Source organism: Chiloscyllium plagiosum, chromosome 6 (genome assembly GCF_004010195.1).
Source record: "Chiloscyllium plagiosum isolate BGI_BamShark_2017 chromosome 6, ASM401019v2, whole genome shotgun sequence".
NCBI classification, from domain to species: domain Eukaryota; kingdom Metazoa; phylum Chordata; class Chondrichthyes; order Orectolobiformes; family Hemiscylliidae; genus Chiloscyllium; species Chiloscyllium plagiosum.
In genome coordinates this window covers 63,521,313-63,538,680 of record NC_057715.1, presented here as the reverse complement: position 1 = coordinate 63,538,680, position 17,368 = coordinate 63,521,313, and the positions used below count along the sequence as shown (strand labels likewise).

Here is a 17,368-nt window from a genome sequence, read left to right as displayed (position 1 = left end):
GGAGGCAGTGATCATAATATGGTAGAGTTCAGTCTGCAATTTGAAAGAGAAGGCAAAATCGGATATAGTGGTGTTATAGTTAAATAAAGATAATTACAGGGATATGAGAGAGGGACTGATGAAAATCGACTGGAAGCACAGCCTAGTGGGGAAGACAGTAGAGCAACAATGGCAGGAATTTCTGGGTGTAATTGAGGACAAAGTACAGAGGTTCATCCCAAAGAAAAGAAAGATTATCCGGAGAGGGGTCAGACAGGCTGACAAAGGAAGTCAGGAAATGTATCAAAGAAAAAGAGAGAGCCTATAAAGTTGTCAAGAGCACTGGGAAATCAGAAGATTGGGAAGACTACAAAAACAACAGAGGATAACCAAGAAAGAAATAAGAAAGGAGAGGATCAAATAGGAAGGTTAGCTAGCCAGTAATATTAGAAATGATAGTAAAAGTTTCTTTCAATACATAAAAAACAAACAAGAGGCAAAAGTAGAAAATGGGCCCTACAGGTCAGGAAGGACATACTGGCACTGGAGCGTGTCCAGTGGAGATTCACACAGATGATCCCTGGAATGGTCGGCCTAACATGATGATTGGCTGAGGATCCCAGGATTGGATTCATTAGAGTTTAGAAGGTTGAGTGTAGATCTAATAGAAACTTGCAAGACAATGCATGGCTTAGAAAGGGTGAATGCTGGGAAGTCGTTTCCGTTAGGTGGGGAGACTAGGACTCATGGGCATAGCCTTAAAATTAGAGGGAGTCAATTTAGAACAGAAATGTGGAGACATTTCTTCAGCCAGAGAGTGGTGGGCCTGTGGAATTCATTGCCACAGAGTGTAGCGGAGGCCGGGATGTTGGGTGTCTTCAAAGCAGAGATTGATAAATTGTTGATCTCGCAAGGAATTAAGGGACACGGGGAGAGTATGGGTAAGTGAAATTGAAACGCCCATCAGCCATGATTAAATGGCGGAGTGGACCCGATAGGCCAAGTAGCCTTGCTTCCACTCCTATGTCTTATGGTCTTATAAAACCAGATGGTACCCAATAGTTATGTATAGAGTATGGCAAAGTCAATGCAAGAGCTAAAATGATTTCAGCTTTCATAACACCAAATGGAATATATCAATTTAAAGTCATGCCATTTTTTATAAAAAATTTATCAGCCAAAGCCCAATTTTCATCCCTGGGCTGTGTCATCAGACATGGACAGATGGCCCCCGTAGAATGTGAAAACAAAGGTTATTGGGGAGTTTCCCATACTATCAATGAAGAGAGCAGTGTTTTATCAGAAATTCATACTGAATTATAGCAGTGTGGCTGCTCCACTCACTGAACTACTAATGAAATGCAAGTAGTTTCAGTGGACAGCAGACTGTCAGAAGGTATTGTATAGCCTGAAAGCTGTGTTAACCACTGCCCCAATATTAGACACACCTAATTATGCAAAGCCATTCATGGTGGCTATAGATGCGAATGATGTGGAAGTTAATGCTGTGCTCTTGCAGGAAGATGAAGAGAAGAAAGAAAGACCTATTGGATATTTCTCCAAGAAACTGAACGTTCATCAACAAAAATATTCGACAATTGAAAAGAAGACTTCGAGCTTGTGTTGGTGTTACATTTCAACATTTCTGTTGCCAGTAATGTGTCTGAGACAATCATATATACTGACCATAATCCATTAAAGTGTTTGGAGAAATTTAAGGACAGAAATTCCAAACCGTTTAGATTGAGCTTAATATTGCAGCCACTTGATTTGAAAATTATACATGTAGCAGGATAAGAAAACCTAATTGCTGACATATTGTCAAGATTTGGATTTTAAAAACGGAGTTATTCGATGGCAGGAGTAAACAGACGTAGTATAGGTACACAATCCTTTATCTAAAATCCTTGGGGCCAGTTGTTTTGCAGATTATGAAATTTTTCAGATTTCAGAATAAATGACTGTTTCCCAGTGAAATAAAAAGAACTTACCGAACAGCAGACCCACGTGTGACTAGTATGAGTGCTGAGACACAACTGACACCTGCTAGTTCTGGGCCACGCCACCACGTTACATCTGACTGATGTGGGTTGAGTGGGAGTGGAGTTGAATCACCTGTTTGCACACCAAACAATTTTGTTATACAGAAAAAAATTTTGGAATTTTGTATAAAGGATTGTGTACTTGTAGTGCATGTTTGCATGGTTATAGTCAATGTAATGTATATGTATTGTTGTGTACTAACAGACTAAGACTTAGGGATTTAAAATGAAGCCATCTTTGTATATTGATGGTTTTGTTTTTAAGGAAGGAGGTGTGAAGATGGTTTCACTTCAACAAACCATGTCAGCTACAGTTTTTGCAGGTGGGGTGCTTTTTCCTGAAAGTAGCATAGTATTTGCTGGGCTTGCAGCATGAAATTGTTGTCTGCCACAATGTCTTCAAACTTGCATCCATTCTCAACTAAAGTGCAATTGAAATGCTCACTTTCTTGCCCAGAAGTATCTTCCTACTTTTTGTTGAAGTGCTTCCTAATTAGAGGGGCCTCAGAGTTCCTCTTTAGAAAAGTCACACTTATTCCCTCTGCTGCAACATCTCTGACAAGCTGACAAATCAATTCTTGAAGTTGCAGTCTGTATGACATGAATTGGAGTCTGTTAATCTTGGAGTTAACTCTTACCTCGAGCTGGTCTTTGAAATTTGGATGTATGAGTTCTGCAAAGGTCCTTCTGGCTGTTGGAAAGCAAGATTTTCAAAGCTCGTTTCTCAGGACCCATATATACTTGAGCTTTAGAAGTGCATGCCATGGTTGAAGAGTTGTATCATTAGCTGCTGACATTCTGTATTTAATTGTGTTCCGTTTCTTGTTGAAGTTTTATTAAAAGAGGTTAAATGCAGTGTTTGTTTCTTCCTTTTATTGGTTTTGCTTCTCTCTCCTTGTTTCCCCTGTACTTTGCCTCTGTCGCCCTTCATGTTTCTTGTTGCTGTTCTTTCCTGGACTTGGTTCCTTTTTTAAGAGAATTGTTTGGAGAACTACAGTCTCAAAAGTCAAAAGTTGCAGTGCAGCAGTTTCAAGTTGTTTGAGCCAGCTACGGAGTGTGTCTGAATGGCTGCATCTTAATTCCTACACAATACCAGAATGGTTCATAGGTAAGTCTCTACAAGGATGATCGGAGGGAAAAGTGGCCAACTTTACAGAACCAGTAACCCACTGTGTAACACAGAATCAGGCACTGCTCATTAAGCAGGAATTTGGGGTTAAGGAATTTGCTAAAAAGTTGCTTCACCTTTGTGATTATCAAGGCTATTAGATTAAAGACAGAAAAGAGGACACTGTAACAGATGTAACTTGTCTACACAATTCTTGGGTAGATAATGTTGGAATCAAAGGACCCTGAGTGGGAGTTGAACTTCCTGGAATTTTCATCCAAAAATAAGTGTTTAGAAGACATCAACAGGATAGTCTAGGAACAACTATTGCAGAAGCAGGACCCTGAGCTCAGAGTTCAGAGGAGAGACTCAGCAGAGCGACTGAAACCTGGCTAGCTATCCCTCACCGGTGTTGGTAATGCCCAAGTCTATGTACTTAGTCTGAGGCAGCTTTGTTTGTAACCTGATAGTTTTATACTGTGAAGTTAAACTGACTAAGTATTAAATAAAATAGATTACAGTAACAGCAGAGGCTATAATCATTGTGTTCACTGGCTTTGATGCAAAAAGGGAATTGGAGAACAAGAATGATGATATGATGTGATTTTCTTCTACTTTAGTGCTAATTTGAAGAAACAAGATGGCAGAATCAAATGACCTCTGGGCAAAGGCCAGCCTCTTTAGTACTGAAAACTGCCTTTTAGTTAGCAGGTTTTGAGAAGATATGTGGCTCAGGTTGAGGTTCTGGATGTAGGTTTGCTCGCTGAGCTGGAAGGTTCATTTTAAGACCTTTTATCACCATACTAGGTGATATCTTCAATGACCCTCCGGATGAAGCACTGGTGGTGTAGCCTGCTTTCTATTTGTGCATTTGGGTTTCCTTGGGTTGATGGTTTCATTTCCTCTGGTGATGTCATATCCTATGGTGATGTCATTTCCTGGATTAGTGGTGCTGGAAAAGCACAGCAGTTCAGGCAGCATCCAAGGAGCAGTAAAATCGACGTTTCGGGCAAAAGCCCTTCATCAGGAATACAGGGTTTTTGCCCGAAACATTGATTTTACTGCTCCTCGGATGCTGCCTAAACTGCTGTGCTTTTCCAGCACCACTAATCCAGAATCTGGTTTCCAGCATCTGCAGTCATTGTTTTTACCCTGACGTCATTTCCTGTTCTTTTTCTCAGGGGGTGGTAAATGGGATCCAACTCAATGTGTTTGTTGATAGAGTTCTGGTTGGAACTAGGTTCCATCCTAGGACAAGCCAAACAGAGATACGCAAGAGAATTCCTTGAAGCATGGCATTCCAACTGGAACTCTATCTACAAACACATTGAGTTGGATCCCATTTACCACCCCCTGAGAAAAAGAACAGGAAATGACATCGCCAGAGGAAACACATTACCAACCCAAGGAAACTCAAATACATAAATAGAAAGTGGGCTACACCACCAATGCTTCATCCAGAGGCTCACTGAAAATGTTACCTAGTATGGTGATGAAACATCTGAAAACGAACCTTCCAGCTCAACGAGTAAATCTACATCCACAACCTTTTAGTGTTTTTTAAGGAGAAAAATGTAGCTATACTGTCAGGGAAGCATGCTTTTTTTCAAAAAAAAACCAGAAATACAAGCTTCTAACTTGAAAGAAATTAGATTTTAATCAGAAAGCAAGTAGTTCTGTCTTCTGGATAATTAGTGCCCTATCTATTGATCTGTCCTCACAGTTGCTGATTTTACTAATTGCCCGGATTATTTGATGTCCAGGGCTGTTGATCTTCAATGAGATTTCCAAATATCTTTGACAGAGGTCTTGTTTCCTTATTGATGGGCCAACAATGCTAATCATGATTGGATTTTGCCTCCAGGCTATGTTTTTACATGTTGTGACAAAGCTCATTATCCTTTTCTAACATAAACTAGGATGTGTGGTATTGGAAGGTCCAGCAGATATTTATTGCAGCTTGTAATCTATACAAATCATATATTTGCAAGCATGTCCATGCCTGAACTAATATTAAGTTATTTGTTTACAAAGAATAGCATGCTTCGCTAGAAGACATGCTTCCAGTGCTCTGAGTTAAGATGGTATTTGAGACCTTGTCCATCCTCAAGGTATATGCAATAGTTCAGTGATGATATCATGATCATGTCATGGATACTTACATACTAATTGTGAGATAAAACACAACAAAGCCACCTTTCCCCTGTCACTTCTACCCTCAAAACAAAAAGTCTGAGGAAGTCATGACATCAGTCTCACAAAGATTGAGCCAAACGTATCATTTGCCTCTTCTGAGTCACTCCCTTCCACTATCCCACCTGGTCAAATATCCTTTCATGTTACCCCCATTCCCACCCTAGTCCTGAATTAAGACTGATAATTTTCACCTTTTGTACCATTAGTTGCCTTTGCCTCTGTTTCAGGTCATCTGCTGATGAAACCCTCATCCGTACTTTTGTTATCTCTAGATTTGACTATTCTGACGCACACTTGGCTGATCTTCCACTTCCGTCAACTTGGAGTCAACCAGAACTCTGTTGCCTGTGTCTTAACTCACAGAAGTCTGTTCCCCTGAATACCTGCGTTTTTTGATCTTCATTAACTCTTGACTTTAAAGTTCTTAGCCTTGTTTTCAAGTTGCTCCAGAGCTTTGTCCCTTCCTTAATTCCATAATCTCCAATAAGCGCACAACCCCCTGAGAAATCTGGCCTCTCATGCTGTCCCAGTTATAACTATACTGCTCAGAGTGACCATACCTTCAGTCGGCTAGGCCTCACCCCCATGTTTGTCTACCTTGCATTCCTCATTGTTACACTTCTTAAAACCAACCTCTTTTGACCAATCTTTTTGTTATAATCCTGCGAAGTGCCTTGAAATATTTTGTTAGACTAAAGATGCTGTATAATTATTGTTTAAATAGTTGTTCTGTTTCCTGCTTCTATCCTTTATTGATAATAGCAGCCAGAGTAAGATTGATGCTCTGTGTCAGGTCAGGTCTATAGTGTGTCAGAAAGGGGGTTATTCAGGGACCTGCAGGTGATGATTAGTGACAATAACATTATTATAGTGTCAACATGTTTACCTGCCATTTCATATTGTGAGGTTATCCTGATTCACACTGATATTGACTTGGAAGTTTGGGTTCATGGAACAAAACATAAAAAAATTGCTGATGACCAACAGAAGGGAGTTTGGGCAAACAATAAGCAGGAACATCTTCAGGATTAGATCAACTGGTTTGTAAAATAAGGAACAATAAAGCATGTGGAAAATGTATTTGCATGAGAAAATAAAGAGTACACATTCAATGGAAAGGATGTTGATGAACTGAAAAAAATTACTGATCGAACCTCCAGATGTCTCTGTTCAACTGTACACTTCCAGGATATAAGTAACATCATGGTATTTTTACAGGACTGGAGAATGTGCATAAAATCCAATCAAGGTTGTTTGAAAATTTGAATTCAGTTTAAAGTTCAGGAAATAATAATCCTGGTGAACATGATCTCATTGGTGCCAGACTGTTGTAAATAACATTCCTAATGAAGGGTGTTTGCCCAAAACATTGATTTTCCTGTTCCTTGAATGTTGCCTGACCTGCTGTACTTTTCCAGGACCACTCTAATCTTGACTGTAATCTCCAGCATCTGCAGTACCCACTTCTGCCTGTTGTAAATAACCTGATAGTTCACCACTATCCTTAAACAAAAGAATCCTGTTGTTCTTGCTTCCTTAGGTTCACATGAATGTTCAACTGAACACAAGTGAGGAGAGTTGGTGATGTAGTAGTATTGTCATTGGACTAATAATCCAGACTTGGGTTTGAATATCAATGTGCCAGATGATAAAATATGAGGTCCATAAATCTGGAATTGAAACAGTCTCATGCTGACTGTGAAACAACTGTTGTTTAAAAGATGTGCCATCTGTTTCACTAATGCTCTTCACTGAAAGAAAGTCTGCAATCCTGAACTGGTTTGGCCTAAGTGTGACTCCAGATCCATAGCTAAGTGGTTGGATCTGAAGTGGCCCAGCAAGCCACTCAGTTATATTAGACTGTAACAAGGCCTTAAAAATAGGGAATCAAACCAGTTGGACCATTCAACATCAACCAAGACAAAGACAGCCAAATTAACCCTGCAACATTGTTCTTACTAACATCTGGTGGCCTGTGGAAAAGACTAGTCAAGCAACAGCCTGACATAGATATAATCTGTGAATATAATTTACAGACAATTTCACAGATTAAAGTTAGCTTAACTGAATATATTTTTAGTGATATATTGACAAATTTTACTGCAAAAGTCACCTTTAATAAAATAAAGAGACAGATAACGAGTTTCTTCTCTGCTATGGCTTTGAATCAATAAATGGATTCTAAAGTTCAATATCCTTTACTAGAACCATAAACGCAGATATGGGGTGCTGCTGTAGTTATAAGGGTAGAAAAGATCTTCTATTTTTATAAAGCTCACTGTTCACTGTCATCACCATTCAGTGAAGTATGATCAAAAAGCTTATTCTAAATCATGCTGACAGCCTCATTTACAGAAAGAAAAGAATCATATTGCTGTATCAGAAAATTAAATTCAAATGATTGACTGACTTCCGGTTCTTTGTATTTTGCTGGGTTTTTTCCCTGCATGCAGTGTAAATGGGTATGGGGTAGGGGAAACTGATTAAAGACTTATAATTACATCCATTTGTATAGGTTTATTAGCTAAATATGGACATTTGACCTTGGAAAATAGTGTATGAAAAATGATACAACAAAAACAAATCTACTGTGGTATAGTGGAAGAATTCACTTTATAAAATGTGTTTTATTCGTTTATCTATTTGAGACCGCGAGATTGTACAAAGTATGTATGTAAGTTTGCATGCCTAGTCAGCGGAACTAACAGACAGTCTGATCTGCTGGATATTTTCAGGCTTCTGTCTTTTATTACAAGGCAAAGAACAAATTGTTTCTAAAAGCTATGACTTCTCTTGTGAAAAGAGAACCATGCACAACATGGCAAACCTATCGTTTCTTTTTGTAGCTGAGAAAACAAAAGATGTTAGAAATTATTTTTTCACAAAATGATGCCTCTTCAAAAAGCAGTACAGAACTCCTGAGAATTTACAAAGATAATGTAGCTAAGATATCAAATTATATGGAGATTATTTTAAAATCACAAGTGTCATGCCCAATGTTATTCTGTACCCTAAAATTATAGTTATTGATGTCAATTCATTTATTCACTCTGGACCTAATTCAGGCTGTATGTTCAGCGGGAATTTAGCCAGGTGCAGTTAGATACTGTAAATTGACTTAATTAAAGTTCAGAGGATTTCCCCATCCCCACCTCTTAAGTACTTGTAAATGGAAAGAACCCCATCATTCCCCACCTCTCCATCCCCTCCACCCCCCACCCATCCAATAACAACTGCAAGAAACGTAGCACTTAATTTAGATTAGATTAGATTACTTACAGTGTGGAAACAGGCCCTTCGGCCCAACAAGTCCACACCGACCCGCCGAAGCGTAACCCACCCATACCCCTACATTTACCCCTTTTAACCTAACACTACGGGCAATTTAGCATGGCCAATTCACCTGACCCGCACATCTTTGTGACTGTGGGAGGAAACCGGAGCACCCGGAGGAAACCCACGCAGACACGGGGAGAATGTGCAAACTCCACACAGTCAGTCGCCTGAGTCGGGAATTGAACCCGGGTCTCTGGCGCTGTGAGGCAGCAGTGCTAACCACTGTGCCACCGTGCCGCCCACGATTTGATTAAAGTTTACAAAGGAATCAAATAAATACAACATAAAGAACATTCTATCAATGTTAAGAATGAATGAAGCTTTGCAAATTTCAGTTCTAGATTTGCATTATGTTTGAAAGAAGCTCAGAAAAATTAATGCAGGTATAATTTTGTTTATCTATATGAGATCTCTAGATTATACAAAGTATGTATGTAAGTTTGAATGCTATTCAGCGTAACTAACAGACAATCTGATCTGTTGGATAGTTCCAGGCTTCTGTCTTTTATGATAAGGCAAAGGGCACATTGTTTGTAGAAGCTATGACTTCACTTGTTCTCAAAGATGTATTCCATTACTGTTGGTAAAGATGCAAGATCAGCCAAAATGTCAACCCAAATCCCCAATTATAATGGCATATCTATAATCAGCATTATTATATGCAAGCTAATTACTTCATAACTTTCATTGTAAAAGCCCCAGAAGCAGGATTGGGCTATGATTAAATAAAATTGTATGAGTTAATGGTGTATCTACTGTAGCTCCATTTTTGACTGTGTGTTAAATGGTTAGAGGTTCAAACTCTGCAGGAGACTTGAGTACAAACTGAAGGTTGACACTTCAAATGCAATATTAAGGGGAGTATCTCAAATGCCATTGTTTAGATGAGATGTTAAACTGGAGTCTTGTCTGCTTTCTAAGCTAGGGGCAGTTAGGATTCCTGGATAGTATCTTGAGGAAGATCAGAGGAACTAATCCACACAGTGTGGAAACAGACTAGTCAGCTCAACAAGCCCACACTGACCCTCCAAAGAGCATCCCACCCAGACCCACCTCCTATCCTATCCCTGTAACCATGCATTTCGTCATGGTTAACACACCTAACCTACACATCCCTGGATACTATGGGTAATTTACCATGGCCAATCCACCTAACTTGGACTTTGGACTGTGGGAGGAAACTGGAGCTCCGTCAAAACCCACACAGAAACAGGGAGAATGTGCAAACTCCACACAGACAGTTGCCTGAAAGTAGAATTGAACCTGGGTCCCTGGTGCTGTGACGCAGCAGTGCTAACCACTGAACCACCATGCTCTCGCCAATATTTATCCATTGAGTAACTTAAGTAAACATAAGTAAAAATCAGATTATCTGATCATTATCACATTGCTGATTATTGAACTTGACGTGTGAAAATTGACCATTGTCCTTCCTTTAAAAGTACTTGATTGGATGTAAAATAATTTGGGATATTCCAAGGACATGAGAAGTGCTATGTAAGTACAAAATTTATCCAATTATTACATGCTGGCATAACAGCAAATTAAATTAATTGATTGTGTGATATTTAATTATTCATAAGACCATAAGGCATAGGAACAGAAATTAGGCCATTCAGCCCATCGAATCTGCTCCGCCATTCAATCATGGCGGATAATGTTTCTCAACCACTTCTCCTGCTTTCTCGCCATAAACCTTGATACTCAAGAACCTGGACCAGGCTCTGTCCAGGCCTTTCAGTATTCTGTACATTTCCACAGGCCATTCGGCCCATCATGTGTGCACAGGCTGTCCAAATGAGAATTACCTTAAGGACATTCTCTTGCCTTGAAATTGTTCCTATTTAAATAATCATCCAATGCTATCTTGAATGCCTCAATTGAAATTACCTCCACATTTTCAGACCATGCATTTCTAACCTGAATAATTTGTTGTGTGACAAGCTTTTTTCTTACATCGCATTTTCTTCTTTTGTAAATTGCTTTAAGTATGTCTCCGCTATGATTTTACTGCTAAACAAGAAATTCTTTAACTATACCTGAGTTCTGCAATGTGTCTCATGTTCTATGGTATTAGTTCTGATAATTTGCCGTTATAAAGATTTGGATCAAGGGTGTTGTGGTGCAGTGATGGCAACGCTACCTCTGGGCCAGTAGATCTGCCTTCGATTCCCACCTTAGAATGTGATGACTGGGGGATCCAAGATGGCGGCGATTTTATAGGTCTGCGTTAGGCAAAGTGGTGCTTTTACCCTCCTCATCTAAGCTATTTTGAAGAAAATCGATAGTTTAATATTAGTAGAATTGCTACATCCTTTTTTTTAGTAAGGGAACATGACTAAAGGCAAAGGACAGAGTGAATCAGATCAGGCAGGACACAACCCTGCAGCATCGGGCACACCTGTGGCCGCAGCTACAACCTCCCCTGAAATCCCGATGGACTGACGTATCCAACAAGGCCTGGCTGCAGAGTTCTCGAAACTCCGGGAGAAAATCAAAGCATTGATTGAAGAGAATTGCACCAGACTGCAACCGATCCTGGCCTTGCTGCAGAAGCATGACCAGGAGCTAAAGTCTCGGGAAGCGAGTAGAGGAGGTTGAGCGGCAGAACATGACATCAGAGACTGCAGTCAAGTCCTCGGCAGGATGTATCCAGGTTCTGGAGAAGCAGGTACGAGTCTTAGTAGATCAGGTCGATGATCTCGAGAATCAAGGTCGAAGAAAAAACATCCAAGTGTTTGGGCTGCCAGACCGAGAGGAAGGCGAGCAGCCAGCCAGTTTTTTCGAAGAATGGCTGCAATGATTTCTAGGCCAGATGCGGAATAAAAGAGCTCATTCAATGGTGGTGCGCAGGCCTGGTTCAGACCAGCACCCCTGTCTGGTCCTAGTGCAATTCTAGTCCTAAAGGGACAAATAAAAGGTAATGGAAGCCTCCACATCACTGAGAATAGATCCACAGGCCTTGGTTTATAAAGGATCAAAGATTCTCTTTTTTTTAACAGGACTTTTCTGCAGCTGTGATCCACAAGAGGAAGTCCTTTGAAGAGGTGAAGAAGAGACTAAGGGATCTGGATATTCAATATTCCATCAGGTACCTGGCAGTGCTCCGTTTTAACCATGAAGTGTCCGTGCATGTATTTGGTTCCTCAGAAAAAGCAAAGAACTTTCTGGACACTTTGAAATAGACTGGATGGTCCAATACTGTTTCTCTTTTCTTTTCCACTTTTTTTCCCTATCTCACGTACTTCTCCTTTCTCTTTATCATTTTATTACAGAAAGTGTTGTTGGTTTTTATTTACAGTGATAATTGATGTCAATGTAGGGTTGGGGATGGGTGAAGTGCCCACTTTTAATTTCTTTGTCCATAATACTTTTTAAAATCCTTCTCCTAGGTTTGGGGCGTGGTTCATGCTAAAAGTAATTATGGAGGTATATGTGGGCCGTGTAAGCATCTCCTGTGGGCAGGGGGGAGAATCTCCCATCAAGCGTTTTTTTGTATGTTATAATTGATTTAGTTTGTTGGTTTTTAGTAGAGGTAGTTTTTGAAAGTTTTGTTGATGTAGTTTCAGTATGTGCATTTTTATATTCTATGACTCTACATTTATTTACACGTGGCACATTGTGAGTAGGGTTCTTCCTTCCAGGGATTCAAGAATTGTAGTAGAGGGATATGGCTCGGTCTCTCCTCAAATGGTGCACCTGGAATATTAAGGGGAGCCACTCACTGGTCACGAGAAAAAAGGTACTTTCAATTCTCAGGAAGGAGAGGGTTGATATTGACCTGTTGCAAGGAGCCACCTTGATGATAAGGAGCACCTAAAGTTACAGCAGGGTGGGTTTGATCAGGTTTTTTTTCATCCTTTAACACTATGAGCAGGGGAGTGGTCATTATTGTCCAGAAGAGTCGTCCATTTCAGTAATTAGATCAAGTTAAAAATGAATATGGGTGGTTTGTAATCCTTAAAGTTTTAATACATGGTGAACAGTATGACATCCAAAATGTTTACTGTCCTCTGGCACACTCCCTCAAATTCCTGACTGATGCAGTTTCTAAGTTGGTTGCCCTTGGAATGCGACACACTATCATAGGGGGAGACCTTAATTGCCTCAAGGACCCCACAATGGATAGAATGCCCAGAGGTCCCCCAAATATCTCTCAGCAATCCAAGCAACTGGTTGACTTATGCGTGGAATTGGGGCTGGTGGACATTTGGAGATGTCTCCACCCTGCGGGTAGGGACTTCAGACTTCACCTTTTTCTTTAATACACACAAATGTATTTGTTGGTTGAGATTAAGGGCAACAGAACAGGTTTGCAGCATTGGCGAATGGATCCTTTATTCTCAAAGACAGTAAGTTTGTTCAAAACTTCTCAAGCGAGTTCAATGTGTTCAAAGCTATCAATCTGGGTATGGCTAGTAACCTGTCTATACTCTGGGCGACTGCTAAGCTAGGGGGATAGTTATCTCTTATTCTGCTAGCCGGAAGTGACAGAAGGGAGAGCAGCAACATCTGCTCGAGGCACAGTTCTAGACAGCTTGAGATAGCCGTCAGTGACTAAATTGCAATGAGTCACAGCTCTTCTGGTTGTTTTGAACTCCAGCTCACACAGACAGTGAAGAGAGAACTCTCTTTCATGAAACAATGGCTGTTTGAGCATTGCGATAGGCCAGGCAAATATCTGGCCAGGAAAAAGAGTTCCCTCCAGTCCATTACATCAACTAGAGAAGGCACTGGGTTCTTACGTATGACTTGAAAAGGATCAATGCAGCATTTCGGAATTTTTACTCTGAGCTATATCAGTCGGAATGCTGCGAGGAAAGGTGGGCTAAGATGGAGTCGTTTTTTAAGAACCTGGACCTTCCAGATTTGACCTCGGAACAGACGTCTCTTCTTAACATCCCCTTAACAGTGCAAGAGATACAGAAGGCAGTAAGACAGCTCCAAACTGGGAAGGCACCCAGCTCTAATGGTCTCCCGAGTGAATTCTACAAAGACTTATAAATAGCGAGTTTTGAGAAGATTTGTAGCTCAGGTTGAGATTCTGGATGTAGGTATGCTTGCTGAGCTGTTAGGTTCATTTTCAGACGTTTTGTCACCATACTAGGTAACATCATCAATGAGCCTCTGGATGAAGTACAGGTTTCCCTGAGTTGATGATGTCATTTCCCGTTCAGGCGGTGATAAATGGGATCCAAGTCAATGTGTTTGTTGATAGAGTTCCAGTTGGAATGCCATGCTTCTAGGAATTCTTGTGCGTGTCTCTGTTTGGCTTGTCCTAGGATGGACATGTTGTCCCAGTTGAAGTGGTATCCTTCCTCATATGTATATAAGGATACTAGTGAAAGTGGGTAGTTGATGTTCATGTATCCTGGTGGCTAGTTTTTTTTATTTAAGGCTAACTTTGCTCATTTGCTTGACAAAATTAGACAAGACCTTCAAAGATAGGAGGTTCTTCTAATCTCTTGGTTAGGCCGAATAGCCCTTATCAAAATGAATGTCCTTCCTCGTCTGTTATATCCATGCGAATGCTCCCTCTGATGTTTCCCAGGCAAATGTTGCAGAGACTCATTGGTTGGCTTAGTTCTTTTATTTGGCATCACAGGTGGCCCCTCATTAAGTTTGCCAAATTGCAGTTACCCAAAGGGTTGGGAGGAGTAGACTTTCAGGATATGAAGAGATACCATTAAGCTCCTTTCTGTCCTTCGTGAGTGACTGGGCTTGTGAGGACTCGTGATCAATATGGTTGGATATTGAGGCCTTCCAGGCAAAGTGCTCCCGTACTAGTCTGTAGTTTATGGGTAAGATGAGGACAGTTATAGAATACTGTCGAAATGCAATCATTACTAATACAGTAAAAGCATGGTGAGAATGCGACAGAGCGAGGGCAGTTTATCTAAAACCTCCTTTCTTAACACCATAGTTGGTACACCGGGATTCTGGCCAGGGATGATGGCTCCTGGATTCAAACTGTGGGCAACTAGGGGAGTGTCCTATTTGGGAGACCTGGTTGAGGGGGAGGTCATGAGGCCCTTCGACCAAATGAGTCGCATGTATGAATTGCCCAGCAGAGATCTTTTTTGTTACTTTCAGGTGAAGGACTTCCTCCAAAAAAGACTACGCTTTTGACCAACCTCTATAGGTCTGACACAGAGAGGAGAGTGCTTCATGCCATAAGCACTCTCTTGTTAGTACTCTCTACTACTTACTGGGGTGCAGTGCCTTGAATGATATTGAGTGATATGTGAGGTCTGGTAGGAAGAGTTGGGAGTGGAGATCTCCTCACGGACATAGGAGGATATTTGGGAGAATGCGAGAAAGATCTCGATCTGTAACAGAACACACACCCTGCAGTTGAAGGTTCTTCATAGGGTTCATTTGGCTCCAGATCATCTTGTGAAATTCAAAAAGGGAGCATCTCCAATCTGCCCCGAGTGCAGAATAAGCATAGGTACCCTCATCCATTGTTTGTGGTCATGCCACAAGCTTTGTAGGTACTGGAGCGCTTTGGCAGGAGTAATAGAGGGGGTCCTGGGGACCCAAGGTAGACCTGGTCTCTCTTCTCTTGGGCTTGCCGAATTTATCTTCCTTAGTTGCACATGCGAAAAAGCAATTTAACATTCTCATTTACTGTATGAGCAAGAACATTTTAATGAGCTGGGTGACTGGGAACCCTCCGGGGCTGCTGGGGTGGCGTTCGTTTATTATGGAGCACATCCTATTGGATTTCCCCACAAACATGGTGCACCACAAAACAGAACGTTTTTATAAGACATGGCAGCTCTTTTTGAATTATCTGGAAGCAGACTTGTTTGCCATTTTAATTAGGGCATTTGTTTAGCCATAATAATTAGGTTTAGCAAGCCTTGTGCTCTGGGAGGAAGAATGTGGAATAAATTCTGCTCTAATAATTAATGCTCTCGAAGGTTGGGAGCTTCGGTGTGGTTGCGCTGTAGTGAGTCTAGTTTTGATTTGATTTGTAGAGTAGGGTAGTAGTTAGTTCATTATAATTATTGTTACAATTTTAAATTGTTATATTTCTGTAATTTAATAGTTTTGTAAAGAAAACATTTCTCAATAAAAATATTTTTGAAAAATGTATGCAATGAGCACAGAGATGTGTGGTCCATCAGGTTGATCTTTTTGAAAAAATGAGAAGTTAGCATGCTTACATAAATACTGAACTTCATTGCTAGTTTGTGTCCATTGGTAGAGGTGATAAAGATAATTGCAGATTTCTGGTGTTATTACTTTATAAATATAGTTTGGCATCATTTATTGCTTTTGATTTGGTGTAATTGTATATTCACTTATAAGACATGGAATTTAACTTATTCTTAGGCAAGGATGAAATTCTCTACACATGGATTGCAGCTCAGCTCAGGTTTTTCCTAGCTGTTTTCTTTCCAATGCTGCACTTATCTCTTTCAGACAAAGGGGACACTTTCAGCACTACTGTATATCGGTATATCATATCATTAGTTACTTTTTTTCCTATTGCCATTTTATTAAACTGGCAATTTTTCACTTTCACCCCTGATTTAAGTTCAGAATCTGCTGCTGATTTACACTCTGAAGCAATTTCACATGATAAAGCAACAGTAAAAGAGAATTTAAATTAGCATCAAAAGCTAAGAAAAAAAAGTGGCACGGACGAGCAGAATGTGGAATGGTTAAAATGCTAAAGAATAGGAAGGAATATATTTGTGAATGTCAAGAAGACATGGCAAGACTGGTAGTGAATAGAGACTGTAATATTGATCTTCAATAAAAAAGAATATTGTGGACATTTTTCTTCACGATTTTTGAGGCAATTTGGATCTTGCAACTTATACATAAGTTAACTTGTAGTCTAAATCAGACTTTCCCTCTCTATTTCCATAAAAAATATAAATTCACTCATCAAAACAATACAACTCAAAATCTGTTGTGCAGCAGGTCACCTCTCACTGCTACTCTCTACTTATCAATATTGGCTTTCATTCTCTCAATGCTTCAAATTCAAAGTTCTAAGCTGTATGCTTTAAATTCCTCCCATGACCTCTCTCCTCTCTGATCTCCACCAATCCTATAAACCACACTTCAAACTGAATTCTCTATTCCCCAGTTCCAGCCTTGTATACCCCACCTGCATTTCACATCATACAATTGGACTGACCTTATGAAATAAAGTAATGCTATTGAATTAATGTAATTTACAGGTGCTCCAGGCATATATTGCACGCCGTACAAGGAATACCTGGACTGCTTGCAAGTGGCTATGAACACTTTCTGAGCATATCTTATAAATACTCATGTTTATGTGGTAATGCAATTTTATTAAAATTTCAGGTTCTAGAATATTTGCATTAAATTTAACAATTAATAAAATAGATGCCCTGGATAGCACTTGCTATGGGATGCTTGCTTCTAACAGGAAGCTTTCCAGTGTTCAAATTGCAATATGAAATACAGTGCACATCACATCCTTCCCCCTCTTCTTCCCCTCACTGAACCATTTGCAAGAATGTGCTTGGTTAACAATAATGTGTGAAGTCTCAGCATTCCCAAAAATTATGTTCTACAATAAGGCAATAAAAGCAATAAAACATAGCACTCTCCTGGTATTATAGAGGGAAAAAAAGGGTATGACAGACAGTTTATCATAATGAAAGCTATTACATTCAGAATTATCTACAGGATAAAATGATTTAGAGATTTGCATGAT

General features: G+C 40.1%; 1 long non-coding RNA gene across 1 annotated transcript in view; it reads left to right on the top strand.

The window, feature by feature from the left end:
* Nucleotides 1–3,063: 3,063 nt before the first annotated feature.
* Nucleotides 3,064–17,368, top strand: part of LOC122550637 — a 53,778-nt gene continuing 39,473 nt past the window's right edge. The window contains exons 1-2 of the long non-coding RNA XR_006311904.1: nt 3,064–3,129; nt 11,664–11,752. This is a non-coding gene — a long non-coding RNA (uncharacterized LOC122550637). The remainder of the gene's footprint in view (nt 3,130–11,663; nt 11,753–17,368) is intronic.